Below are 27,162 nucleotides of genomic sequence, written 5' to 3'. Positions count from 1 at the left end.
TTGAGTGTCATTAGGGAAACTAAATTGGATTAGCTAAAGTTTTATGCAAAACTTCAGTATTCAGGAAATAACTCCTGAGATGAGCTGTTTTTCATAAATTACAATCCTCAGGGACCAAACAGACTGTTTAAAATATGCCAGCTGCACATGTTAGAGCATTTAGCCATTCTCCAAATCACATTAAACAGCTACCACAAGGCTACACAAGCTCTTCTTTAACCATTTGTGCAATTTGTTTCTCGTGATGCAACCACCCTGTTAAGTGTAGCTTTGCATAGCTTTAATTTTTCTGTTGTAAGATGAATTTTGCAATACAGTAAATTCTGAACAGAAGATTTGGTTCAGATATAGACAATTTGTCCGTAGCACATGGGCACCCCTAAAGCCTTCCTCAAGAGGAAAGAGGCAACATTTTAGTCTTTTTCAGTTTTTGGAAGATGTTGAACGGCTATAAAAGACTAATGGTTAAGATAGATTCCCCCCAATAACTGAGAAAACAGGTTCTTTTTGTTGTTGTTATGGTCTCCTTTGAATCTCCTGAATCATAGGCTAAAGAAGCAGACAAGCTGGACAATCAGCCTGCAGAGCTGGCTAGCAATAAAATATCTGAGAAAGCTTCAAGACACATTGAATCTGGGCAAGTGAGGGCTGATTCAGAGAATGACAGGGCAAACTCTATCAGAACACTTAGTCCAAGAACACACTGCAAGCTATGAAATGCAGAGCAAAACCAAACAACTGTATCTTCTAGGGGGAGAAGGTAAAATGCCCTAGAGCTACAGGAAAGCAAATTCCATTGTCTGTCAGAAGGATATGTCATTGGTTTACATATTTACAATTGAAAGAAAGATTTAAATTAGATAAAAAGAGTTATGGGTTTGATTTTGTTAAAAATGAATTGGAAATCCTACTGTGTGGTAGTGATGAACATATTTTATTTATTTATTTTTTATTTTTATTACATTTATATCCCGCCCTTCTCCGAAGACTCAGGGCGGCTTACAAACTTAGCAGTAGCCTTCATTCTATGTATATGCCTGCTTGTTAGGGCTTTCACATACACCCCAAGCGGCATTATTACAAAGTCAGCTTAATTGCCCCCAACAATCTGGGTCCTCATTTTACTGCTAAGGTCTATAAAATAATATTGAATTCCAATTTGGAAAGTCAATATGTAAAACATTGTATGCTTCAGTGGGCAAGGAACTTTGGATATAATGTAAAGCTTGAACAATGGGAGAATATGTGGACGAAAGGTTTAAAATTTACACTAAATTGCAACTTAAAAGAAAAATTTTATATGATGTATCGTTGGTACATCATATACAGTAAGATAAGAACATCAGATAGGTTATCAAGAATACACTGCATAAAGGTATTTCAAATGAATGTTGGAAATGCAAATGTAAAGAAGGGACTTTTTGTCATTTATGGTGGACATGTGATAAAGCAAAGAAATATTGGAGTAGAATTCATATTCTAATACAGAAGATTCTTAAAGTGAATATAAAGATAAAATCAGAAACTTTTCTTTTGGGTTTAATAGAAAAAGACTTGGGGGAGAAATGGAACTTTAATGTTATATATGTTGACGGCAGTAAGATTACTTTATGCACAAAATGGAAGGGCACTTTGATCCCCACAATGGATGAATGGCTGCAAAAGTTGTTAGAGTTAGCAGAGATGGCTAAATTGATTGCTTTGATAAAGAATTAAACACAACTACTTTTGTCCTTGGAAACTGTTTCTGGACTTTGTGCTTGAGGCGGGGGGAAAAATGAAACTTTGATTTTGGGTTTTGCCAGTTAGGTATATTTATTTTTATAGAAATGGCTAGTTTATCCAATAATGTAAAAATAAAAAGTTGAGGTCTGATGTTACTAACTTATTCTACTGCACCAAAGGGAGTTGGAAGTTAACCCCTTTTCTTTCTTTTTCCCTGCTTTTCTACACTTTTCCCTTCCCTTTCCCCTCCCCTATTTTTCTTATTATTTGTTTTTCTATTTTTCTATTTTATATTATAAACTAATAAAAAGGACAACTCTGAATTGTATCTTCTAGGGGGAGAAGGTAACAGTGCCCTGACTTGAGTACATGCTAGTACCTGGAGCTACAGGAAAGCAAATTCCAAGACCTTGATTTTGGAAGCCACTGTCTGCCTCTGTATTTATATTTCTGTTGCTCTTGCTGCTTGCCCTGCATTCAGACCCTGATATTTAAGCTGGGTGTAGCTCTAGAACTCTGATTCTAGAACCCTGGGCTATTATTATTATTATTATTATTACCCATATCACACCTCTCCTCCGTGCGCTGCACTGGCTTCCGGCTGCCTTCCGTGTGAAGTTCAAGGTGCTAACGATGACTTACAAAGCCCTACATGGCATGGGTCTGGACTACCTTCGGGAGCACCTTCTGCCGATGTCAGCACCCCACCGTCCTGTGCGCTCCCACAGAGAGGGCCTCCTCAGGGTGCCACCGCTCAAGGAATGTCGGCTGGTGGCCCCCAGGGGGAGGGCATTCTCAGTGGGTGCGCCAGCCCTCTGGAACACCTTACCAACAGAAATCCGGATGGCCCCTGACCTCCGTACCTTCCGTCGCGACTTAAAAACTTTCCTGTTTCAGCAGGCTGGCCTGGCATGATAGCGTTAATTGGGGTCCCAGTTTGTGTTCATTAGTGTTTCTTATTATCTTTATTGTTCGATCTGTATACCTTCCTTCCTCTGTACACCGCCCCGAGTCCCTCGGGAGAAGGGCGGTTTATAAAAACTAATAAATAAATAAATAAATAAATAAATAAATATTGACAGTGTTTATATTTCTTCCTTGGCCTTTCTCCTGTTAGCTGATTGCTGATCGTTGAACTGGAGGACAAAACTTAATTACTTTTTGGCTACAGACCCTCCTGCCACTCACACCACTCAAGGGTCATGATTCTCAAATACTCACAGGAAGTTTATGGCCTGTCTATAAAATCTTCAAATTCATATTTTCCTGGCTTTCTGTTTTCATTGGCTGGCATAAGGCAATTTTGTTCTTGACTCCCAACCACCCCAAGCACACTGAAAATGTTGGTCCTGCCTATCTTTGATTTTTATTGGCCAAATGATTTGCATTTCCTCCCCAACACTTCCACTGTGACCACCAAATGCAAGAAAATTCCCTATAGAATTATAGCAGGACAGTTTTCCTTTTCAAATCAAATTATTGATAGACATTTTAATAATCAAATTCTTGCATTTAAAAGAAGTAGAAAAGCATAAATGATTTTTAAGGAACTGCAAATTTTATTTCATTTAGTGTCATATTCATTTTATAATTGAAACTACTGGGTCAAGATAACTTTATGGATAAAGTGCCAATAGCTTTATATGGCAATTTAATCATTTTAATCTTCATATAAAATTGGCCAATTCATGGGTTACCTTATTCATGAATGTAAACTCAATTCAATTATCCAGAAGGGGAAAAATAATTGATCCCGGCTAGTACAATAAATTCCCATTAAATATCTACCTAAAGGACAACTATCCTGCTCTTTGCTTCAACTGTGCTCTTTAAAACAATAAATGGATGTGTTCATTTTGATTGCCATAAAAGAAATGCATGAAATGAAAGTTGTACATCTTGTGAAAAATGTTGAAAAATGGTAAGATTGCAGGTATAGATAGGATACCAGAGATACAGTATCTTAAAATATAAAGATGTTTGTTTATGGAATGTATGTGCAATTTGTTTAACAAGATGTGAGGATTCCATCTGTGACTAACCTTTGGAAGAATGCTTTTTATTGTTCCCTTATGCAAAAGAAAGATAGCAAGAATGACACATCTACATGGGATTTAGTTTGTTTGGCTTACCTAGGGAGATATCTGGCAGAATTCTGATTGAAAAGGTATAATAAATGGAAATCAGCTGTATTTGGAAAGTGTCCTGAGGGTTTATTCTAGGTAAAGGTTATATAGACCAGAAGGTCACTGAGAAATATATGACATTCCAGTTTTCTCCTTAGAACAACCACACTTTAATCTCTATCTCTATGTGTACCCAATGTGCTTGTTACACTTCAGGAAAGAGACCCTGAAAACCAGCTGTTTTGTGCACAGAATGGTTGGTACTTGAATTGATTTCCCACTTTAGGTGGGTTGCCTTAAAATTTTAGCATGTCCATTAGATGACAGGAAAAATGTGCAACTTTGCTGTCATCTAACTGTCCTCTGGATTTTTGCAGTCCAAATAAGGGGCAACAAGATAAACTGGAAACAGGCATGTGAAGATGCGGAGCTCTCATAAATATTTATTATAGAAAACATAATGGAGCTATTATGAAATATTTCCAGTGATTGCTGTATATGAAATGCAAGTCCTACCGTGTTTTCCCAAAAGTAAGACCTATCCCTAAAATAAGCCCTAGCTTGATTTTTGAGGGTGGGCCTAATATTAGCCCTACCCCCAAAATGAGTCCTAGTTTTGGGGTGAGGGGCACGCCTAAAAATCAAGCTAGGACAGGGGTGGGTGGGTGGAGCTGTCCCACATGCCCTGCACCCATTTACCAAGCCTCCCATGAATCTACACCTACCTCTCCTCGCTGGCCCACTTCTTCTGCAGCGTCCCCTGGCCTGCATTTTGCCATCACAGGCCTTTCGGAAAGTCCTCTGCAGTCGAGAACCAAGCTATGGATTCAATCCATAGCTCAATTCTTTGCTGCAGATGCCTTCTGGAAAGGCCTCTGACGGCAAAATGCAGTCCGGAGCTCCATTCTCATTCTCGAATTTCCTTTGACCGCAGAAGAAGTGGGCCAGCTGGGCGGGGCTGTTGCTGTCTCCACCACGGGTGGAGTTGAAAAGAGACACACACCCCCGCAAAAATTAAGACTTGCTGCCTCTTTTGGAGGCAAAAAAGACAAAGTTTTATTTTTGGGGAAACATGGTATTTATAGAGAAACTAAGATCTTAATTCTTGCATCCTATCCCTATGGCATAATGAAGATTGACGATATTTTTTTTGGACAGGAGAGGTGGTTTCCACCTGCCTCTTGTTTTGGCGTTACTCTAGTCTAATTTCAGGCTTTCCAGTTTTGATTATGTGAGAACTGTTTCTTCAAGTAGATGAGCCAAACTTTGGAGGCAGTGTGCAGTGATTCCATGCAATCAAAACTAACACACTTCAAGAATCCATTAGCAGGGTTATGTTTGGAAGAGATGTTTCACCAGGTCTTCAAGCAATTAGTCCCATTTGCCCCTTGCGAGTTTGATCTGGTTATTTATAACCTAAACTTGCCTGTGAGAAATACTTAATGTATTTTCATGCATCACAAATTAACAAAGGTACTCAAATAATGTGTGATGCAGGCAGATAAATTAAGAATCAAGATGACTGTATAGTCAAATTTCTCTTCCCATATGAATGACTTTTGATTAGTGCCTAGTCAAGAAAATAATAAACAAACAAAAATCATGAAAACTTGATTTAAAACTGTCTAATTAATGTGGCTGCAGATATATATTAAAACAATGTTTAGACCTGCTGGGCTGGCTTTTAGCAAGCAGTATTTCACCAACTTTAATGATATTAATGAAGCACATTCTCCTCCTTTGTTAACTCCATTGACTAATGATTATTGGGATGAAAATATTGCCTATAGTTTAAAAAAAAATACAGCCCTGTCTTTGGCAAATGCTGTCTGTTTTTCTACCAAAAATTGAAAATGGATTTGGGAACCCTCTAAAGGGAATTATACAAGGGAAGAGCAGCTGGTTGTTGGCTCTGTTTTTTCAAGATGTTTGCAAATTAGCTCTGGAGTTAGTTTAATACACTACATAGAAACAAAAAATTATAGGCTTGCAAGCAATTAATTTGAATGCTTTAAACAACTTGTTTAATTGGAAAGTGTTTTAAAACTCAACCTGTCTCACATTTGCAGCAAGAAATTAGAATGTATTTTCTATTTTATGGGGAAGAACGAAAGTAAATAATATTGGAGCTGAGCAGGTATTAAAAGTTCTGGACTCACACATTCAGGTCTAATATTCTTTCCAGTGTTCTTTCCCACTAAATGTCCACTAAAAATTTCCTGCTGAAATTAAGGGACTTATAAAACTAGCTACCTTTTGCTGTCCTATTCTCTGATTATGGTGTTGCATATTAAAGAGAACATTGTGCCATCTATTTGCCAAATTGCTGGCAGTGAGAGATTCCTTCTTGGACCCTGCAATGTGTTCCAAGTCCTTTGGGTAGCTCTTGTGGCAATTATTGATATTGTAAGAAATACATGTTAATTACCTACACACAACTCAGGCAATGACCATTATGCATTTATTTCAAAGATTTATATTCTGCCATTCACTGATCAGAACTCACCCTGCTTATCAATGAATAGTGGGGTTTTTGGCAGATATGCTCAGTGAGACAGTTATGAATACAAACTTATTAGGGTTTTTTTTAAATTGTACCAAAGTCATTTTGGGGACTTTGCTTTTAATTTTGAGTGAATACTTTTCTGTACAATCATTTGAGGCTAAATTGCAGAGCTTTCTTTGTTCTGCAATAATTTTGAAACAAGAACTTCAGAGCGTTATTAGTATATAAGTGCATTCCTGGAAGTAACCAAGCTGCGAAGGATAATGTAATTCTATGTTGCCGTCCAGCAGAAAGGAATCACAGAATTTGTTCTGGCTCTCTTAATATATCACCCTGGACCATACATACACAAATACATGTCCATCCACTAATATTTTAAATCAGGGTTTCCCAATCCCCAGTTCATGGACATGCCAGAAACCAGATCATTCAAACAAGCCAAGCCCCATCCATGGGATGCAGATAACATGCGAAACCATGGCTGCTCTGCTCTGCTCCAAGGAAAAACCTCTCTCCACGGAACTGGACCCTGGTGCCCAAAAGGTTGGGAGCCACTGTTTTAAATGGGATATTAATATGTATTCAACCTGATATGCTGTTTATACTATAGTATATATTCCAGAGCCATGGTGATGCAGAGGTTAGAATGCAGTATTGCAGGCTAACTCTGCCAACTGCCAGGAGTTCGATTCTGACTGGCTGAAGGTTGATTCAGCCTTCCATCCTTCCAAGGTTGGTAAAATGAGGGCCCAGATTGTTGGGGCCAATAAGCTAACTCTGTAAACTGCTTAGAGAGGGCTGTAAAATATTGTGAAGCAGTATATAAGTGCTATTGCTATTACATTTGTAGTGTAAATGGGATCCTGTATTTTTTATTGCTGGATTTATATTTTTAATAAGTAACAAATATGTCAAGATTACAGCTTTGTACTGACTGCCAATAATGCAATCATTCCCATAGATTTTCTACCACCTATCAAGCTATCTTTGGACATTTTATTTATTTATTAATATTTTTATGCTTTCATGCCTAAGATGTGACTAGAACTCACAGTCTCCTGGTTTCTAACCTGGTGCCTTAACCACTACACCAAGCTGGCTCTCAATATACTGAGATATCTCAGTAACATTATGCAGAGATCCAGCTCTCTGGAAAATGTCTTAGTTCTGAGAAAGGTGGAAGGAAAGAGAAGAAGCTGACCAGAAGCAAGGCGGAGGGACTCAGCTATAGTGGCAATCAGTGTATCACTGGGTGATATGAAAGACCAGCTTAGGGACAGATCATGAAGGAAAACAAGCTATGTGGTTGCTAGGAATCATAAGCAACTTGTTAACACATAATCAAGCAATCAGTCAACCTCTCAATAACTTGTAGCTGGTGTCTCTTCCAAAATTAAATTTCAACTTCTTGGGATTTGAGAAATGGTTGATAATTCCTTTCAGTCTGCCTGTGAAACGGAGTCATATATTTTTGAATATCCATGTGTCCAACTGATATCTTTCTTCATGACATCATATGACTGGGGCCAATGAGAAAAACATTTTGGGTTGCTTACATCCATACTAAATGGAGAGAAGTATAGGATACAAGTTTAAATTATGGTTATGATTATAAAATTTCAATTTACTTATGCAATTTCAGAAATACTTACCAAGAATTCATTTTGCTGTTTGTTTTCTATCCCTTAACACAAGACAATGGGCCTCTTGCTATCATCTTTAGGCACATTTATATCTTGTTCACTAAATTAAAAGAAGGGTTTATTCTTAAAAACAAAATGAAACAATTATTGAATTTCAGTTGTTTCAGTAAAAATAACTTTTATCATCATCACTCTTCCTAAGCTAAAAAAGACGTAGCAGACTGAAATCTATTTCCTGGAAAAAATAACATTCAAGCATTGCAGATTTACCTAGTCTTCAACCACATAAATTCATGTATTGTCCTTGGCAAGTGTCAGGTGTGGATATGAGGATAAAAGGATAAACGTACACATAAGCAAATAATTTTATGTCAGCTTTGGATCTGCTTTATGAAATATTTCAAGGGCAGTGTTCTGTAACTGCTAGTTACAAACAAAGTAGTATTTTATTGCCATTGTCCTTGTACCAGCTTATTCCAAAAATCCTATCTGTCATTGTAAAGTATTCATTTATCCCTTAGCTAGAAGCGGGAAAGAATTGAAATCTAGATATCTGTTTAGAGGTTTTCACAGAACCCAACACTTTCATCTAAATCAGGGGTGGGAAATTATGGCCCCATTATGACCTGTGGACTTGCTGGCTCAGGAATTTTGGGAGTTGAACAAGTCATAAAGGGCCATAGTTCCCCACCCCTGATCTAAATGAAGAAAAAATGTAATGTTATGTTGTAAGTTCCACCCTTTTGTACATGAAGTGGTGTCCCAATACATGTACAAGTGGGATGGTGTCTGTGTCACAACAGCATGATGCTGATTTTGTTATTTGGCTCCTCTCTTTAGATACTTACAGTACATATTTCTACAAATAAACATAGAGCTGGAAGAGGCCATACAGACCACTGAGTTCAACATTCTGTTCAGCGCAGAAATCAAAATTAAAATACTTTCAACAGATTGTTGTCCAGCATAATTTCAATTATTCAGATACTTGCCTCTTAGGACTGAAATCCAAAACTGATGAAGAGTGGTCTTGAAACTCAGGCAATCTTCATTTTACTGCAAGTTTAATTTTAAATTGTGAAGAAATTCCTAAGAAATGACAAGTGGTAGAGACAGGTGGAGATTGAAGCATGTAAAAATGATTAGGATACTACTGCAGTTGCTGTACTGAAAGAGTGTCTATGGAAGTTTGGGTCATGGTTGTCCCAAAGGTGCTTTAAAAAAAGGCAGCTGGGATTTCTTGATTTTTCTTGAAGACATTTCATTTCTCATCCAAGAAATGTCTTCAGTTCTAAATAACTAGTGGGGAATGGAAGGGATTTATACTCTTTGCAGCCAGTCATTAATGCTCTTAGCAGATGGACTGCTGAAGTCTGTCCTAAAAACAGAAGCTAGTCCACCCAAGGACAAAACACCCAAACACAAACAGAGCAATACTGTGTATGCAGTGCAGTTCAAATGCAGGCAAGTTAGGACAAACTTTTTTCTTAAAAAACAAAACAAAAAACCCTCAGATATTCCAATGGCTAGTGCTGGGGCATATGACACCAGCTCAAGACCATCCTGTCGAAGTAAGAAATGTACATCATATAAATCAATGCTAAATTATTGGGACGCATAACAGTTTTTAGGATGAGACAGTTTCTACCATGACAGAAAATCCATCAGAAAGAGAATTAATTCCAAGTAGGATAGTATTTGCATAAAGATGAGGACACTGATTAAAATCTCTTCCTTCAAGATGGCTGCTTGGTAGAAATTGCTCAATTTTAATGTCACCATTAGGAAATCTTATTATTGAGCACTTTCAGAGACTCACTCCAGTAAAGGAGGTCATTGCTAACTTCCTCTATCTATATCAGACATGTCAAACTCACAACGTCACGTGACATCGTGCAACATATCGGGACAGTTTTGCCATTGCCAGCAATGGGGTGGATGCGGCTTCCGCGTGACGTGTCCGGCCCAGAGGCCGGCAGTTTGAAACCCCTCATCTACATGCTCTAGTTCCTTGCTGTCACTGTCTCTTTACCTATGCTGGAAAAAAGGAAAAAGAAAAGTGATTGATATTTGTTTTGCCTTTTGCCCCTGCCTGGTTACCAAGCGTATGAGTGGTGGTAATAGGACATGAGAATGAAGGGTATCACTGAAAACAGGTATTCTGGTGAGGCCATTTTTTTTTAGTTCAAGGTAGAGTTTGGGCAACCAAGGTTCACAGACTATTTATTTATTTTATTTTTTTATTTTAATTCCATTTATATCCCGCCCTTCTCCGAAGACTCAGGGCGGCTTACAAGCTTAGCAGTAGCTTATAATCTCTGTGAGTCATTATAAGCAGTAGCTTATAATCTCTGTGAGTCATTTTCACAACCTTTCATGCTCCAAAATTGTGCTGCTGAAATTCCAAAAACAAAAGGTGAATAATGGTATTCCAATACTTCTTGGCTTTTTGGATAAGACTGTAGTGTATGCTGGGCTGGCATACATGTGTAGCAGCCACATCAGGAGGCGCGGAGCTGGACAGCTCCGTGCAGGAGCTGCATTCGGCGGGAAAGCCAGATTTAAAGGGATTGGCTGCCTGACCAGCGGGAAACCCAGAGTTCAAGCCTATTGGTCAGGCATTCACCTGGGCAGGTATAAAGCATGCCCAGGTATCCGTTGTCCGGTTGTTCAGGCCATGCTACCAGCAATAAAGATCATGCACACACCAATGCCTGCGTCTCTTCCATCCGTGAATCCGACTTAACAGTGGCGACGAAGGTGAGATCCTGTTTCGATCAGTGGTAAGACACCCGCAGTCAGCAGCAGCCGCCAAGTATCTCACCTGAAGTCGAAGTAGGATCAGTCGGATCGGATGCAATGGCTCAGGTCGGTCAGGCTCCCGTTTTTAACATCGCTCAGCCTGAAGAGTGGCAGGCATTTTTGGGGCAGCTGGAGTTCTTCATGAAGGTGAACCGCATTACTGAGGATGGCATGAAAGTTGCTGCACTGCTCAGTACTTGCGGAAAGGACATTTACAACCTGGCAGTGGGGTTGTGCTCACTGACGGCCATCAGTGCTATGACCTACGGTGACCTCATTGCCAAACTGAACCAACACTTCAACCCGCACATGTCAGAGATAGTGTGGAGGTTCCAGTTCGTGAAAAGAGATCAGCAGCCAGGCGAATCGGCAGCCGCCTTCATAGCCGCAGTCCAGCAGGCGGCTCATTTATGCAACTTTGAAAACCTAGAGAACAGGCTGCACGATCGAATCGTTTTTGGACTCAAGGACTGGAGGTTGCAGCAGAAATTGTTCACCAAACTGAACCTGACTCTCAAGATGGTCCATGAAGAAGTACTGACCTGGGAACTAGCGGAGAAACCAGAGATGGGTGAAGCCAGCCACAGCAGCCTGAGCTGCACCGTGCATCAGACGAGTAGACCCGGAAGAAGCAGCGAAGATGGACTGGCGGCAGAGGTAGATGCGCTACACCTGAAGGCAAACCAACCATCGGAGCAGCGTGATAGCCCGAGGGGTCAACGGTCGAGAGCCACCACCACCTGCCAGGAGAAGAAATGCTCTGGATGCAAGTGTGGGAGGTCTAAACAAAGATGTGCCGGGTTCAGAGGAAATCATAACCGACCCACCTGCAAATTCAGGTCAGCCAAGTGCAGAGCGTGTGGCAAGACGGGACACATCGCATCCATCTGCCGGAGCCGAAACCACAACAACCTGCACAAGGTGGACGCCGAAATTCACCTGCTGACAGGTACTGGGGCTCCAAATCATATTGCGCCCATCAGCTACACCGAGAGCAGATGGACAGTTTGTAACACGGGGGCTCATCCATTCCTCACGCCCAAAATCAAGCTTGATGTGCATCTGCAAGGGGTTCCCTGTAAAATGGAGCTGGACTCCAGCTCATCAGTCTCTGTCATTTCTTCCGAGACTTATGAATTAATTTGCAGCCGGAATGGCCAGTGGGTCCCCTTAAGGTCATCTAGCATCACCCTAACCGATTTTCAGAACACCCCAATACAAGTCCGGGGGGAGGCTACCTTCTCTGTGTGGTACAGGGAGTTCCAGGGGCCATTGGACGTCCTAGTGGTCAAGGGACAAAGGACCAGCCTGTTAAGGTTAAACTGGTTTCAAACGCTGGGAATCCGCATTATCGGAATTCACCAGACCCAGGTTCCCAGCATCGAGTCTGTGTGCAAGGCATTTGCAGACGTGTTCAATGAAACACTGGAAAAATACACAGAAACACCAATCACGTTCAAATTAAACCCCAACATACAGCAAATCCGAATCAAACCCCAGAGAGTACCATTCACATTAAAATACAAAATTGAGTGGGAACTTGACAAGCTAGTCACGCAGGGGGTGTTGCAGCTGGTCGAGGGAGCTGAGTGGGAAAGCCCCATTGTGACCCCAATCAAAGTAAACGGCGAGGTGAGGATCTGTGCTGACTATAAATGCACACTCAATAAAGCATTAAATCAATATGCATACCCAGTGCCCACGGTCAGCAGCATCCTCGCATTGCTTCAGGGTGGCACAATCTTCACCAAACTGGACCTCACTCAGGCTTATCAGCAACTCCTGGTCAACCCAGAGACCGCAGATGCACAGACTATTATAACCCACAAGGGGGCGTTCTGTGTAGACCGGTTGCAGTTCGGAGTTAGCGTAGCTCCAGGCATCTTCCAGGAGGTGATGGAGTAAACGCTTAAGGGCATACCGGGGGTATGCCCGTACTTCGATAATGTTCTCATTGCAGGGGACTCAGAGGAGGTTCTGGCAGAATGGCTGCAGGCTGTTTTAGGAAGATTTTGTGCTGCTGGCCTCAAGCTCAAAAGGGAAAAGGACAGCATTAGAGTGTCAGAAACAGAGTTTTTGGGGTTCAGAATTGATGCTCAGGGGGTTCTCCCCGCAGCATCTAAGGTGCAAGCTATCAAGGAGGCCCCCACACCTAAAAGTAAGGCGGAGCTGCAAGCTTTCCTGGGGGGCCAATTGTACATAGTTATGTTGGGGGGAAAATTTTGGGGATTGTGAACTCAGGGAGTGTTGTCTATTCTTATGGGGGAAGGAGTGTAGTGTATGCTGGGCTGGCATACACGTGTAGCAGCCGCATCATGAGGTGCGGAGCTGGACAGCTCCGTGCAGGAGCTGCATTCGGCGGGAAAGCCGGATTTAAAGGGATTGGCTGCCTGACCGGCAGGAAACCACAGTTCAAACCTATTGGTCAGGCATTCACCTGGGCAGGTATAAAGCATGCCCAGGTATCCGTTGTCCGGTTGTTCAGGCCACGCTACCAGCAATAAAGATCATGCACACACCAACGCCTGCGTCTCTTCCATCCGTGAACCCGACTTAACAAAGACCGAGTGCAGAATATGTTTTGAATCAGTTTTCTGACAGGATATTCTGGAGATGGGCACTTAGTGAACTGATTAATCATAAGCAAATTTAACCAGGAGTGTTACATACTTTCTGTGACCCTCATGTGGCACAATTCCTAAGATAAACTGTTTTTAGGTTTGCTAAAAAGTTCCTTCCAGGTCTGATTAGTTTGATACTCTGCCAACAGAAAAAAGGAAAACTTACTGACATCCACAAACCTCATATTTTAGTTCTTTCAGCTCTATCTACTCGCCTTGTTACAATTTTCATGCAAAAGTCAACAGACAATGCATACCTGAGCTTCCTTTATAGCCGGGAAGGAATTGTATTTTGTTAAATTGTATATACTGAGAGACTGCATGCTTGAGTACATATCAAATCTAATCACAGAGCATGATAGCTTTGCTTTGTAAAAGTAGAAAGGATTTCCTGGAATTGTCCAGCCTTTGCAATGAAAATATACCCTAGACATAATTTTTTCATTACTGAGACTGTTATTGTGAAATAAAGTTTAATGCAGAAGTGATACTAACAGAAAGGTCACACATTATAATACAGAAATTTCATTAAAGAAGTAAAGAAGTTGCATATCTATCATGGATATGTTTCCATGATAAAAAAGCTTAAGGAAAAATCTCATTTATGATAAAAAAAATTGCATCTGGGCTTGATTGGAAGTTGACCTCAAGGATTTTGAGCTGTAGAATATTCTGCATTTGCTATATTTTGAACAGGGCTGACAGTAGCAGCTACTCTGTGACAGAAACTTCTAGAAAGTCTCATTGGTATGATTCCATGGCTCTCCTACTTTAGCTGGATATTATAGTGCAGGAATAGTCAATCTGGACTCTGACACATGCTTTGAACAATAATTTCCACAATGCAGTGATTATTGTCTATATTATCTGGATCTATTAGGAGTTGAAGTCCACAACTTCTGGAATGCAACAGATTTGTGTCTGACATAGCACTACTCCAGAACATTTTGGAAAAGGTAAAATAAAAGTTGGCTTCCCACCTTGGACCAGCTATTACTATTAGGGAAGCTCAGATTCAGGACAGCAAGTGGGTCATTTTGTAAGGGACATGTGCATGAAGGCCTCATGGGGGTGAAGATCTGTTTAATCTGTTGACATTCTTAGATTTCCTAGCAGTGCTTCCATTCTATCCATAAATAGAAAGGACATTTATGCAAGGTCATAAGACATAAGTCATAATAGTAAAGTTGGAAGGGACCTTGGAGGTCATCTAGTCCAACCCCCCTGCTCAGGCAGGAAACTCTATACCATTTCAGACAAATGGCTGTCCAGTCTTTTCTTAAAAACTTCTAGGGTTAGAGCATTCACCGCTTCTGGAGGCAGGTTGTTCTACTGGTTAATTGTTCTAATTGTCAGGAAGTTTCTCCTTAGTTCTAGTTTGCTTCTCTCCTTGATTAGTTTCCATCCATTGCTTCTTGTCCTGCCTTCAGGCGCTTTGGAGAATAGCTTGACTCCCTCTTCTTTGTGGCAGCCCCTGAGATATTGGAACACTGTTATCATGTCACCCCTCACCCTTCTCTTCATTAAACTAGACATACCCAATTCCAGCAACCGTTCCTTATGTTTTAGCCTCCAGTCCCCTAATCATCTTTGTTGCTCTTCTCTGTACTCTTTCCAGAGTCTCAACATCTTTTTTACATCGCAGTGACCAAAGCTGGATGCAGTATTCCAAGTGTGGCCTTACCAAGGCATTGTAAAGTGGTATTAATACTTCATGTGATCTTGATTCTATCCCTCTGTTAATGCAACCTAGCACTGGGTTGGTTATTTTGGCAGCTGCAGCACACTGCTGGCTCATATTGAAGTGATTGTCCACTGGGACTCCAAGATCCCTCTCCCAGTCACTACTATTGAGCAAGGTACCCTCTATACTATACCTGTACATTTGGTTTTTCCTGCCTAAATGTAGAACCTTACTTTTTTCACCTTTTAATTTTATTTTGTTAGATAGCGCCCAGTGTTCGAGTCTGTCCAGATCCTCCTGTATCTTAAGCCTGTCTTCTGGAGTGTTGGCTATTCCTGCCAGCTTGGTGTAGTTTGCAAATTTGATCAGTTCCCCATCTATCCCCTCATCCAAATCATTGATGAAGATGGGAACTACATCAGCTCTTTTCCAGTCCTCTGGTAGTTCCCCAGTGTTCCAGGATCTTTGAAAAATATATTTCAGTGGTTCTGAGATAACATCCGCCAGTTCCTTGAGAACCTTGGGGTGTAATCCATCTGGGCCTGGTGATTTGAACTCATCTGGGCTGGATAGGTGCTCACTTACCATTTTCTTGCCTATCTTAACTTGTGTTTTTATTCTGTTTTTTATGGCACTATTTTTGATAGGTTGATCTGTGTTTTCCCTTTGTGTAAAGACAGATGCAAAAAACGAGTTAAAGAGTTCTGCTTTCTCCCTGTTGCTTGTCACCTTCTTGCCACTTTCACCCACTAATGGACCAATCATTTCCTTCACTTTTTTCTTGTTTTTTACAAGTTAAAAAGCTTTTTTTATTTTTTACTTTGGTTGCAAACATTAGTTCATTTTGAGCCTTAGCTTTCCTCACTTCATCTTTGCAGGCTCGGACTATTTGCTGATATTCTGCCTTAGTTATGTGCCCCTCTTTCCACTTCCTATACTTATCCTTTTTATCTTTCAATTTATCAGAGAGTTCTTTATGCAGCCATGCTGGTTTCTTTTGAGAGATGTTATTTTTCCTCTTTGTTGGTATTGTGCTAGACAGGGCTTTTATTATCTCACTTTTCAAAATTTCCCAAACTTCTTGAGTTGTTTTCCCCTTGAGGATTCTCAACCATGGAATCCTTCCCAAGCTCTCTAAGTTTATTGAAATTAGCTCTCTTAAAGTCCAAGACTCTAGTTTGACTGTATTCTATTGCTTGTGCTTCCATAATGTTGAATTCTAATATTGCATGATCACTTCCTCCCAAGGTTCCTGTGGCTTCAACACCTTCTATCATTTCATCTCTGTTAGTGAGAATTAAATCCAAGGACATATGTTAAATCTGAAAATCACTGAGAATTTTTTTAAAAAATATGAACTACCCAAATTCTTGTCACTGAACACAGAAACAAGCACATGCAGATATATATGCAAAACTCACTTAACAAATGTCTCACTTAACAACCAAAATTTGGGGCTCAATTGTGGTTGAGGACTACCTGTATAATAGAGGTTGCTATGAAGATCTATCACAATAGCCTACTGTGCCCTATCTCAGACAATTACTTAGCCTTCTCCAGCACTTTCCTGCATTATTAATGTTCCTTGTTGCTTTGCATAACATTTAGTTCTTGAATCCACGCCCGTCAATGCTAGTAGCCGCTTGGTCGATTTTGATGACAAAAATAACAAATTAGAGGTATAGCTTTTGTTTACACGGAGCCCATTAGAGGATAGTTATCAAATAAGAACTGTATTACCACCCTAAATTACATTGAAAATAAAATCAATACCTTATTTAAACACTGAGCAAAACTTCAGAACAACACACAAAATATTGCCTCAAGAAACACAGCAACAACTTTTAATAAGAAAGTATGAAGAGTCCCCAAAATAATTCCCAAAAAATAAATATGGGGCAGGAGGAGAAAATAAGGATAGCTTTAGGAGAGCATACTTATTTTTAGATACAATGCATTGTTATTTTTAGTTAGGCTGGTTTTTGACATATGCAAAAGCAGTTATTCTATTCAAAATGCCCCTTAACTGTTTTCATCTGAGAAAGGATTTTAGGTTATAAAAACTCCACTTGGTACCAGGTAGACAGACAGTTCATCAATAGCATGGCATAGTCAATGAAAAAAGTGCCCCCCCCCATAATTTAGATGTTATGTTAAATTTCTGGTCAACTTCATCCCATCTGTCTCTTAATACCTGTCATTTGAGTCAATAGATTTTGCTAAAATTAACTTGTACATAAATGTTTCTAGTATCAAACAGGAATATGAAATAAGTTTTATAGAAACAAATCTGATCAGATTACTAATAATAATATATTATGTTGCTGTGACAATTGATTTAGGTTAATCTCTCTCTTTGTCTCTCTCTGTATGTGTCTGTACGTTGTTAAATTAGTTACATTTACTTACTTAACTTAATTACATGAAACTTATATTCACTTTCTGTTATCAATTTTTTTTAGCAACACAAAGATATTTTACAGATACTCCTCATCTTATGACCATAGTTGGGACAGGAATTTCCATCGCTAAGTGATGTGATCATTAAATATGGTCATTTCTCAACCTTGACAACTTGAAGAGGTGTGGACTTCAATTCCCAGATTTCCCCCAGCCTGCTTTGCTTCTGGAACTTCTGGGAGTTGAAGTCCACATCTCTTCAAGTTTTCAGGTTTGAGAAGCGCTGGTCTACAGAGTCTCTGAATAAACATGACAGGGGGTTTTTTTGTTCATTTTTTAAAAAAAGTCCATTAACTTTTTTTCAGCTTTTTATACCCTGGATGTAATTTTCAACTGACAAAGTCTTATCTAGTTCCTAATTGATTCTGATAGTATAGCAGTAGGATCTTTCATCACAATGTCTATAGCTCTTGATTATTATCTTTAATTGCATAAAGTGCATCTGATGAAAAAGATTAATTAGGCCAAATGAAACTGTGGATTGTTATGGTATCAAGGCACGCAAAGGACAATTGTTCTTTTATAATAAATTAAAAATACAGTATTAACATTGAATGTCCTAAGTGTTTATGCATATTGGGATGCTCTCATTTTCAGGCATCTGAGAATGATGTAAAATAATACAGCCAAAGTTCAGTTCTTTATTTGCATCGATGGTATAGACAGAATCTTGCCAGATTAAACTTATACTACCCTAACATACTGGATAAATCCTGGGACACACTAGGGAGTGGCTATCCTAAATCTCTTTCTCTTCTCATGATCCATCTCTGGACTGTGCTGTCTTTTTTCTTATCCTCTTCCTTAGAATGTGTTTCCTCCTTCTTGGCTGCATTACTGTAGTCCATATTAATAAAAAAGGTTGTTAATGAATTGCCAGTTCCTAATATCTTTCAAGACAGCTTCTCTCTACTTATTTATTGTAATTGTGGTAATGAACAGGAGAACTGCAGCACATCCATCCATACTTCAGTTTATTTCCATTTTGTTCCTGGGTAATGCATTTGAATAACTGGAAGTCTAAGGATCAGTTGGAGAGGGCTTATTATGAAGTAAACAAAGGTCCATGCCCTTGACTGTGATTCTGTAGACTTTCAAAATAGAATGCAGAAAATGCCAAAGAATTTGATCCTGGTATTTGTTATAGGCTAGCTATACATGCCTAGGCCTTTGAAAAATGTGAGCAGTGAAGTTGCTTGTTATTTTGTTGCACAAGAGTTGATGATGCTGGTGGTTTATTTTGCCAAGGGACAGAAATAGGGCAAATTGACACAGTGGGTTATGAGCTGATTATGTTAAGCCAGAGACCAAAAACATCTGTTAGCATTGATCAAACTAATCACCCCTTAAAAGGGAATAATATCTTGCTTTTTTATCTACCAAGGCTATGCTGTCAAACAAGATTTAAAGACATCATACTACTATACATTGGCATACTACTATATTACTATACACAATGAGAGAACACCCAAGGCTATGATAGTAGAAAATGTTTGATGTTAAAAATAGAATTTAAACATAGTAGATGTTAAGATAGTTTAGATAGGCAAAAAAATGGTAAGTGAACACCTGTCCAGCCTAGGCGCGTTCAAATCACCAGGACCAGATGGATTACACCCCAAAGTTCTCAAGGAACTGGCAGACGTGATCTCAGAACCACTGAACTATATTTTTCAAAGATCCTGGAGCACTGGGGAACTACCAGAGGACTGGAAGAGAGCTGATGTAGTTCCCATCTTCAAAAAAGGGAAAAAAATAGATCCAGGAAATTACAGACCTATCAGCCTGACCTCAATACCTGGGAAGATTCTGGAAAAGATAATCAAACAACAAATCAGCGAACACCTTGATGCAAACAAAGTCATCGCTAAAAGTCAACATGGGTTTGTCAAAAACAGATCATGCCAGACAAATCTTACTACATTCTTTGACCAAGTGACAAAATTAGTGGACCAGAGGAATGCTGTAGATATAATTTACTTGACCTTCAGTAAGGCATTTGATAAAGTAGATCACAACCTACTACTTGATAAGATAGAAAAATGTGGGTTAGATAGCATCACCACCAGATGGATTTGTAGCTGGCTGACAGGCCATACTCAGCGTGTGGTCCTCAATGGAACTGCATCTACATGGAAGGAAGTGTGTAGTAGGGTGCCCCAGGGCTCTGTTCTGGGCCCAGTGCTCTTCAACATCTTCATCAATGATATGGATGAGGGGATAGATGGGGAACTCATCAAATTTGCAGACGACACCAAGCTGGCAGGAATAGCCAATACTCCAGAAGATAGGCTTAAAATACAGGAGGATCTGGACAGACTCGAACACTGGGCGCTATCTAACAAAATGAAATTCAAAGGTGAAAAAAGTAAGGTTCTACATTTAGGCAGGAAAAACCAAATGTACAGGTATAGTATAGGTGGTACCTTGCTCAATAGTAGTAACTGTGAGAGGGACCTCGGAGTCCTAGTAAACAATCACTTCAATATGAGCCAGCTGTGTTCTGCAGCTGCCAAAAAAGCCAACACAGTGCTAGGCTGCATTAACAGGGATAGAATCAAGATCAAGTGAAGTACTAACACCACTTTACAATGCTTTGATAAGGCCACACCTGGAATACTGCATCCAGCTTTGGTCACTGCGATGTAAAAAAAGATGTCGAGACTCTAGAAAGGGTACAGAGAAGAGCAACAAAGATGATTGGGGGACTGGAGGCTAAAACATATCGGGAACGGTTGCTGGAATTGGGTATGTGTAGTTTAATGAAGAGAAGGGTGAGGAGTGACATGATAGCAGTGTTCCAATATGTCAGGGGCTGCCACAAAGAAGAGGGAATCAAGCTATTTTCCAAAGCACCTGAAAGCAGGACAAGAAGCAACGGATGGAAACTAGTCAAGGAGAGAAGCAACCTAGAGCTAAGGAGAAACTTACTGACAGTTAGAACAAATAACCAGTGGAACAACCTGCCTCCAGAGGTGGTGAATGCTCCAACACTGGAAGTTTTTAAGAGGAGACTGGACAGCCATTTGCCTGAAATTGTATAGGGTTTCCTGCCTGAGCAGGGGGTTGGACTAGATGACCTCAAAGGTCCCTTCCAACTACTTCTTCTTCTTCTTCTTCTTCTTCTTCTTCTTCTTCTTCTTCTTCTTCTTCTTCTTCTTCTTCTTCTTCTTATTATTATTATTATTATTATTATTATTATTATTATTATTATTATTATTATTATTATTATTATTATTATTATTATATCTCTAGTTTTGAATATCTAGGTAATTAGAAAGAACCCCTTCCAAATTTAGCCTGTTTTATGAAGACTTTCCTTGTGTGAGAGATAGATTCAGTGAAATCCATCTTTAAATAGCAAGCAAAATTGCTAGTTTTACTCATGTATTTGCTGGGACCATATGTAGGCTGGGCTTTGTGTATTATCTATAATATCAGTTATGATGGCTCCTAAGCCATGACATGTAGTGCAAATGTTGTGCATATCTATCCATGTGTGATTCTACTAATGTAATTCAAGGGAAATAATTTGCTAATGGATGCAAAGCTAGATATACAAAACATGCCTCTAAATAAAAGACAATCTAGTAGCTTCCAGTCATGCTGAGTGTAATTAAAGGATAAGAATGATGGGACTTTTGAAACTTCTGACAATTGCCCAACAGTCATTCTATGCCAACATGAAGCTGAAATTTAGCATACAAAGATAACTTCATTTTTATAATGATTACTTTATTTTCTAAAGGTAGCTGATAACAAAGCTAGTAACATTGAGTCACTGGGCTCCTGCACCCAGATGATCCAGGGGAAAACACCCAAGATGACATAGGCTAGACATAGAATGTTGATCAAAGATAGTTTAAGCATGGACAAACACTAGAAAGATTTAGATTTAGATTTAGATTTTATTAGATTTATATACTGCCCTTTCCCGAAGGACTCAGGGCAGTTTACAGGGCATTTTAAAATCATACCAATACAAAATACAAAGTTAAAAGACAAATAAAAGATTAAATTATCCCTGAAAATAAAACCCAGTTAAAATTCTCAGCCTGGGTCAGAGAGCTCAAAGAGCCAAGTCTTCAGGTCCCGGCGGAATGAGCGTAGGTCAGGGGCAGTCCTGAGCTCCACGGGCAGCTGGTTCCAGATGGTAGGTGCACCCACAGAAAAGGCCCTCCCCCTGGGTGTTATCTGCCGGCAATCTTTTACCGGCGGCACCCTGAGAAGACCCTCTCTCTGCGAGCGCACTGGACGAAGGGAGCTTGATGCTGGCAGCAGCTGTTCCCTCAAATATCCCGGACCCAAGCCATTTAGGGCTTTATAGGTCATTACCAGCACCTTGAATCTCACCCGGAGGGCAACCGGAAGCCAATGCAGCTCATGGAGTAGAGGTGTTACATGGGAGTATCGGGAAACCCCCATCACAACTCGTGCGGCCGCATTCTGCACCAGTTGAAGCCTCTGAGTGGTCCTCAAGGGCAGCCCCATGTAGAGAGCGTTGCAGTAGTCTAAATGGGAGGTCACGAGCGCATGAGTGACTGTGCGTAGGGCATCTTGGTCCAGGTAGGGTCGCAACTGGTGCACCAGGTGAACCTGGGCAAAAGCTCCCCTGGTCACGGCTCCTATATGATCTTCAAAGTTGAACTGTGAGTCCAGGAGGATGCCCACGTTGCGAGCCCTATCAACGGGGGGTAGCACCTCACCCCCATCATTAAAGGTGGAATAGTTTGGTTAGCCCAAGATGCCGATATGTAAAGCCACTCAGTCTTGGGAGGATTGAGACGAAGCCTGTTTCTCCCCATCCAGACCTGGACCGCCTCCAGGCAGCGGGACATAACGGCAAGGGCATCGCTGGGTTGGTTCAGGGTGGAGAGAAAAAGTTGGGTATCATCAGCATACTGATGATACCCCACCCCGAAACCATGAATGACCTCGCCCAGCAGCTTCATATAGATGTTGAACAGGAGGGGTGAGAGAACCGACCCCTGAGGGACTCCACAAGTGAGAGGCCTCAGGGTGGATCTCTGCCCTCCCGTCAACACCAACTGCGAGCGGTCCAAGAGATAGGAGGAGAACCACTGTAAAACGGTGCCTCCCACTCCCAGCCCCCTGAGCCGTCGTAGTAGGATACCATGGTCGATGGTATCGAAAGCCGCTGAGAGATCTAATAGGACTAGGACAGAGGAGAAACCCTTGTCCCGAGCCCGCCAGAGATCATTCACCAGCACGACCAGTGCCGTCTCCATGCTGTGACCGGGCCTGAAACCCGATTGGTACGGGTCCAGATAATCAGTTTCCTCGAGGAACAGAGGAAGCTGATGTGCCACCACGCTCTCGACAACCTTCGACAGAAAGCAAAGGTTGGAGACTGGACGATAGTTATTTAAAACAGCCGGGTCCAGGGCAGGCTTTTTGAGGAGGGGTCTCACCACCGCCTCCTTCAAGGCGGTGGGGAAGATGCCCCCTTTCAAAGAAGCAGTTATTACTGCCTGGAACCAGCCTTGTGTCCCCTCCCGAGCCGCATAAACCAGCCAGGAGGGGCACGGATCCAACAAACAAGTGGTGGAGCTCAGCCTCCCCATGATCCTGTCCACATCATCAGGGGAAACAGGATCGAACTCAGTCCAGATAACATGCTCAGGATTGTCCAATTCCTCCACGTCAGACTCCACCCAGTCAGAGTCCAAACCGGCCCGGATCTGAGCGAAAGGATCTGTCAAGCATAGGTAATCAGGAGTCCAGCCAGTTAAAAATATATAGATTTATTGTGTGCTAAAGTTCTCTACAAGAATCTGAACTATTAACAGTCAAAGCAAATAGGTGGACGATAAGAGTCAACAGAATTCAAGATGGGATGCAGTTAGACCTCTTGTGGGCATGAAAGACTTGAGACTGATGATCGTTTGACCCCTCCCTTAGGCTCAGCCTGGTCATCACTTAGAGGACCTCTTTTTCTTCTTCCTAGCATTATTCCCATGCTATGGCAGGGTCTGCTTAAACTTCTTTTTACAACCCTCCAATCTCTTAATTCAGGGTAGAGTCAGGGCAACTGGATGGAGCTGAGCGTTTACTTCCAGACACCATGTGGAGTTTGCAGCAGATATTTTTTCTTTACGCCCCAGGAGAGAAATATCTGCCATTACCTAGGATTGAACTCTCAATCTTCCAAGTGGGAGGTGAGTGTATTCACCACTAGGCCACCACGCCACTCAGCCTGGTCATCTCCTAGGGGATCCCAAACACAGAAATAATTGCTTTACAAATTAGGAATGATACAGGTGACAGAAAGGGTAAAATGGGTATTATTCCAAGTGTGAAGACACTATAGAAGCATTCTTTGAAATGCATCAGAGCAGCCTTGATATACATGGGATGCCAAGACTCTAATTCTCTATGGAGATTCTCAGTCATCCAGGTTATAATTATCCCAAAGATGCTTTTTCATGAGGCAATTGGACTTCCTTATTTTTCTTTGAAGATATTTCACATCTCATCCAAGAAGCTTCTTCAGCTCTGACTGGATGGTGGGGAATGGAAGGATTTTTATACTCCTTGCAGACAGCTGGTCATTTGCATTCTTTTAGAGAGTCATTGAGGCCACCTGGAGATTTATCTGAGTCCTCAGGGTCACCTGAATAGTGCAAATGGGTGTGGAGCCTTCTTGGAACTGCTGAAAGGACTGTGCTGTAGACTGGAGATGGATGATGTCGGATCCCCCCCCTCTGTTGAGAGAGGGCTGTTCAGTTCTGAAATAGGCCTGTTTGACCCCTCTTTCAAACCAGTGGTCCTCTCTGTCCAAAATGTGGTCTTCAAAGAAAAACAAGAAAGCCCAGTTGATTCGTGAAAAAGCACCTTTGGGACAAGACTCTAATTGTTATTCGGACAAGTTGCCTCTATTGCAGAAGGAGAGAGAGATAAATAAGAAAAAAGTATTACACATCCGTCAATCAGGAATCTCTTCTAAGAACACACATTGTATAGATATTTATATCATTGACACCATATTGGCACAATTATAAAATTTCATTCAATATTTAAAAGAATTATGTTGTGCTGCTGTAATAACTGACTACATTGGAGTTTCAGCACAAAGACAGGCACAATTTTGCTCGGAACTTCAGTGAGCTTGCAGCTATCCTGTTTTCTTCCCACTTCATCCTGTTGCAGAGGTCTTTTATTTATTTTACATGCTGCTTCAATTTAGTTATCTCTGTATTCTTATAGAAAGATAAATATTAATCTTAACCAAGAAGAAAGGAATTTATAGGTGGGCTTGGGGAAAATATTTTTTTTCTAGGTGAGGTCAATAGCTGCATTCTAGATTCCTCAAGATTCTGAGGCTATATATGTGGAAGTAAATGTCAGTTGATTATCCCAGTTTAGTTCTAAACACATTTATTGAAATCCTCAACCTATTTAAAGTTTGGACTTACCAGATTTACTAATTTCATTTATAACCCCAAACTATCAAATATGCTTAAAATCAACCCCTGGCATATTTCCTTTCCTAGCAAACACACACAAATACCTACATATACACACGTATGCATAAAGAAAGTAACACAGCATGTAAATAAATTTGTTATACCAAAAATTTACAATGTTATTTCCAGAGTTTAAGATTATCCATAGAACAATGCATAGAACAACATAGGCAAATGGAACTTTTTCCCCCCCAAGTTGATACACAAAAGATCTGATCTCTGTCAGACTTCCCAACCATTCTGTCTTTGTCTTCAGAGTAACAGTAGATGTTTCTAATGTTATGCTGGCAAATCTAATAGCTATTGAAGGTCTCCTAATACTGTGATGACCATTAGCTCAATTTTGGAGCAGTGGCTTTGCATGCCTAAAATCCCAAATTCAGTCCATATGATATCGAGTAATCAAATTTATTTTAGCAAAGCAAAGATATACCCCCACTAGAAGAAATTGTTATATTAATACCAGAAAGAGTATCAAGGTTAGAAAGACACATTCTGTTTCAGTGGTTCTCAACCTTTTCTTCACCATGTACCCCCTTTAAATAACTATGGACCTGTTCTGTACCAGCCTACTACTGGCCCTGCAGAAAAGGCAGGGACAACAAAATGGCAAGAGGCTGGAACTAAGCCTGTCAAATTTATTGACATAAAAGAGAGCAAACAGAGCAAACAGAAACACGAACCATGAAACAGGAGCTATTCAAACGGTTGCCTTCAGCAAACCAGCCCTCCCACATATTCCCCTTTTAAACAGTTCAAGGCGTGGCTTTCTCTGCCTCCTTCCGAGGTGCCCCACTGCCTTCCTCTGTTTACTCCTGATTGACTGCCTCCTGTGTCAGGCGTCCTTGAACAGGGCCAGCTGTGGGTCATCTTCATCCACGCTGTCAGGCTCACACAGCTGGGTCTGCGTCGTAACCAGATGGGAGGGGCCTGGCTGAGGGCTCTGTGGAGCCTCAGGGCTATCCTCAGCAAGCTCTCCAACACCCCCCTCCTCCTCCTCTGAATCGTCCGACCCAACTGCTGAACCCACAGGCTGACCCTGAATCACAACAGGACCATGGCTACAGACCACCAAGACTTAACTCAAGATTTAAATCATAACATTCCTTCAAGCCTTTGTGGACTCCCTGTAACAGCATCACGGCCCCCCAGGCATCTGCAGATCATAGGTTGAGAACCACAGTTCTGTTGCATTTAAAATATTATCACTATGTATAATTTAAAGTATGTTGGTTCTGTAGAATTTTCTGGGTCTCTTCAAAATGCTTCGCAACGTTTTGTCTAGTGCATGTTGACTTGGGTTTCAGACTTGAAGATTGTAGTCTTGAGCTTGCTTACTTAGCTAGGAACCATTATATAGCATCCATAGCCATTTATCAAATTATTGGAAATAAGAAGAAAAGAAAAAGAACATCCAATATTCCTAGAAACAGACAATGATAAACAGATGAATTGGTTAATTTGGTTTTTTTTGTATTTCTCATTATTGTGAACATGCTATTTGTTTTCCTCCGTTTTTCATTTTTTACAAATATGTCTAGATTTGGTTAATGAATGGCACTTTCTAAAGTGTATACACATGGTTTTCATGCACATTTCTCCTAACACATGCATTTTGTCTGAATTTGCACCTAGTCTTTATACACATATTTCCCCTTACATTAATGAATATGTGCCTTCTGTGCAGATGTTCATCTAATATGCTTTTCTATTGTTGGTGAGCTATGTTATAAAATTCTGGCAGCTACAAATTTAAAAGATGGTTTGATATATAGGCTCAAATGAGAACTGTGTTGTGATTCAGGGTCAGCCTGTGGGTTCGGCAGTTGGGTCGGACGACTCAGAGGAGGAGGAGGAGGGTGTTGAAGAGCTTGCTGATGATGGCTTTGAGGCTCCGCAGAGCCCTCAGCCAGGCCCCTCCCACCTGGTGGAGACCCAGCTGTGTGAGCCTGACAGCGTGGATGAAGATGACCCACAGCTGGCCCTGTTCAAGGACGCCCGATGCAGGAGGCAGTCAATCAGGAGTAAACAGAGGAAGGCAATGGGGCACCTCAGAAGAAGACAGAGAGAGGCCACGCCCTGAGCTGTATTTAAGGGGAATGTGTTGG

Source organism: Vipera ursinii, assembly GCF_947247035.1.
Source record: "Vipera ursinii genome assembly, chromosome: 3".
Taxonomy (NCBI): Eukaryota; Metazoa; Chordata; class Lepidosauria; order Squamata; family Viperidae; genus Vipera; species Vipera ursinii.
This window is presented reverse-complemented; position numbering follows the sequence as displayed.